Genomic DNA, 3,799 nt, shown 5'->3' with positions numbered 1-3,799 from the left:
CAGTCTAGGAGAGGAGGTCTCTGGGACCATCAAGGGGAGAAGAGCGGAGAATGGGGCCCTACCCAGAGATGCAGCGATGCCAGAGATGGAGGCAGAGACAACAACGCAGAGAGATGGAGTGGCTGGGGAGTTTGGACGCGAAAAGGGAGAGGGGCTGTGTTCTGATGACCCAGGTATAGGCTTGTGGGGTATACGCTGTGGTTGGTGGATGATGCATGGAGGGGATTGTAACCATGGCAAGGAAACAATATACGATGGGATCAATGTGAAGCTAATGTTCTCCCATGCAAACCTATCACATAACTCACAATAAACAATTAAAAACAACAACAACAACAACAACAAAAAAAAACAAGTCCACAGAGTCAAAATACAGCCTTGAATATATCCCACCTGAATTTAGAAACTATCTCAAAACTAGCTTAACACTGAATACTAATAACCGTATACCAAATGAGTTGTGAAATACATAAAGAACTCAAACAATCATTAAAATGCCAGGAAAAACATAGAAGACCAAAATGGATGTCAGAAGAGCCTAAGTAAAAGAATTGGACAGAAAATTTCAAAAGGCATTTCAAAAAGACAATCCTTTACAATGAAATGTGTGAAGACCTGGAGTTAGAAAACCAAAAGAGAAGAATACACTCAGCATTTCTCAAACTGAAAGAACTGAAGAAAAAGTTCAATCCTAGATTTGCAAAATTCAAGCATTATATTGAAAATTACCAAGCATAGTTTAGGCCTCAAAGTGACATCTATGCTCTTTAACACTTTGAAGAGGTCCTTTGCAACAAATTAGCTCAATGCAGTACAATGCTTGTTTATTGTTGTTGTTGTTGTTGTTTTTTCCTTTTAATTTGCTGTACTTTAATACTGGTAACTTGTCCAAAGTATGAGAGACAAAGTCTTGCCATCCTGGCGTCTAAGGAACATTTGGCTGTACTTCTTACAGCACAGATTTGTTTGTTCTTCTGTCAGGCCATGGTACTTTTAATTTTCTTCTCTAACACCACAACACAAAATCATCAGTTCTTCTACAATCTTCCTCATTTCTTGTCCAACTATCATGTACATGATACAACTGAAAGTACCATAGCATGGGTCAGGCAAGGATTAATCTCAAACTGACAGTGCTTATCCTACAGTGCCACACCAGGACTCTAGAAAGTCATTTGCTTGTGTTTTATTGACTATGCAAAGGTATTCAACTGTGTAACTCATAAGAAACTTCAGCTAGTATTGTAAAGTGGGAATTTCAGAGCACTTAATTGTGCTCATGCAGACCAACTATAGATGCTCCCTTTTGAGAGATAAGATTGCACAAAACAATAGGACCAGACTAAGATAGCTAGGTAGCACTAACAGTTAAGTGCCAACTAGTGTAGTGGTTACAAATTGGACTGCGAACCTCAAGGTCAGCAGTTCGAATCTACCAGCTGTTCCACGGGAGAAAGATGAGGCTTTCTGTTCCCATAAAGATTTACAGCCTTGGAAACCCTGTGTAGGGTCGCTATGAGTCAGAATCGAGTCCACGGTACTTAACAACAAAAACAACTAGCTGAATGATTGGCAGTTTGAATCTACCCAGAGTCACCTTAGGATATAGTCCTGGTGATGTGCTTCTGAAAGGTCACAGTACTGGAAACCTGATAGAGCAGTTCTAGTCAGCACACCTAGGTCACAATGAATTGGACTGGACTGGACTAGCAACTAGTATCAACAACAAGGTAAAGTTCAAAGCATCCTACTGGATAGTTAGATCAGATCTATAAAGGATGATGACAGGAAAAGCAACAGAAACAGGCTAGCTGGCAGATAAGGTGGGGTGGCTGGGGCACTCCTTGAAGATCTGAGCACCACATTCAGATATAGGAAGGTGTCTCACCCAAGAAGGACATCAAGGAAAGTGAAGGGTCCAGAAACTGTGTCATCTGAGAAGCTAGGGATGTTGAATTTGGAAGTTGTTGTCTTTAAGTGCCGTTGAGTTACTTCCAACTCATAGCAACCCTGTATAGGGTTTCCAAGGAGTGGCTGGTAAGTTTGAAGCTCCAACTTTATGGTTCAAATCAACCTTGTAATCCAGTGCTTTATCCTACAATGCCACACCAGGGCTCCTAAATTTGAAGAGATACTGGAAAAGTATTTTCAAGCATTTTCGAAGTGTTACATGGCTGAGATTTCAGAATCATTTTTCTCTAGATGTGGAATGGACCAATAAAATTAGTACCTGTTTTTATATCACAGGAGAGAAAACTAAAAGTTAGAGAAAAATAACTTGCCTAAGGCAGAGCTGGGTCTAAATCCTTGTTTCTGACTCCTTTCCCTGTGTCCCCCGCCCCACCGCCAATCATTTCCACTTGTCTCCTTGAATGCCATATATGCAGTGCAAGGCAGAGGCCTATGACTAATGAGTTGACATTACAATAAGAGTATATATATAAAAAAAAAAAGTGACTTAAAAAAACTGTTCCCATGTGAACTTCGCTGCTGAATGAAACACTGAGTCACCATCACAAAGAACATTCCTGAGAGAATGTATATTACATCCCTACTGCTGCTATCACAAATTACCAGAAACTTGTTTTTGGGTGCTCTCTACTCAGTTCTGACTCACAGAAATCCTAGGCACAGCAGAACCAAACACTGCCAAGTCCTACACCATCCTCACAATTTTGTTATGTTTTAGTCCATTGTTGCTGGCACTGTGTCGATCCATTTCTTCCTCTTCTTCATTGACTCTCTATTTTACTGAGCATAAGGTCCTTCTGCAGGGACTGGTCACTCCTGAAAATATGTCCAAAGTGCAAAAGACAAAGTCTTACCATCATCACTTTAAAGAAGCATTTTCACTGTATGTCTTCCAATACAGATTTGCTGGTTCTTCTGGCAGCCCATGGTTCTTTCAATATTCTTCACCAACACCAAGGGCATTGATTCTATTACTGTCTTTCTCATTCATTGTCCAACTTTCACATGCATATAAAGCAATTGAAAATAACTTGAGTCAGATACAACTTAGTCGTCAAATTGACATCTTTGTCCTGTAACACTTTAAAGAGGTCTTTTGCAGCAGGCTTGCCTAATACAATATGTCATTGGATTTCTTGAATGTGGCGTCCATGATCAGTGATTGGGAATCCAAGCAAAATGAAGACTTCAAAAGCTTCAATCTTTTATTTACCATGTTATTATATATTGCTCCAGTTTTGAAGGTTTTCATTTTCTTTACATTGAGGTGCAATCCACATGGAAGGCTAGAGTCTGTGATCTTCATCAGTACAACAAGTCCTCTTTGCTTACAGTGGGATTGTGTCATCTTCACACAGCAGACAGTTAATGAGTCTTCCTTCAATCCTGATGCCACATTCTTCTTCATAAGATCCAGTTTCTCAGATTATTTGCTCAGCATAATGATTGAATAAATAAGGTGAAAGGATGCATACCTTTCCTGAATTTAAAACATTCAATATCCACTTTTTCTGTTCAAATGACTGCCTCTTTGTCTATGTACAAATTCCACATAAGCACAATTAGGTGTTCTGGAATTCCCATTCTTTGAAATGTTACCCATAGTTTGTTGTTATGATTCACACTGTTGAATGCCTTTTACAGTCAATAAAGCACAAGTACACATCTTTCTGGTATTCTCTGTTTTCAGCCAATATCCACCTATCTGACATCAGCAATGTTATCCCTAATTCCATATCCTGTTCTGAATCTGGCTTGAATTCATGGCAGCTCCCTGTCAATGTACTGCTGTAGCCATTTAAAAATTATCTTCAGCAGAATTTTACTT

The sequence above is a fragment of the Chrysochloris asiatica genome, unplaced genomic scaffold, assembly GCF_000296735.1.
Source record: "Chrysochloris asiatica unplaced genomic scaffold, ChrAsi1.0 scaffold00061, whole genome shotgun sequence".
Taxonomy (NCBI): domain Eukaryota; kingdom Metazoa; phylum Chordata; class Mammalia; order Afrosoricida; family Chrysochloridae; genus Chrysochloris; species Chrysochloris asiatica.
This window is presented reverse-complemented; position numbering follows the sequence as displayed.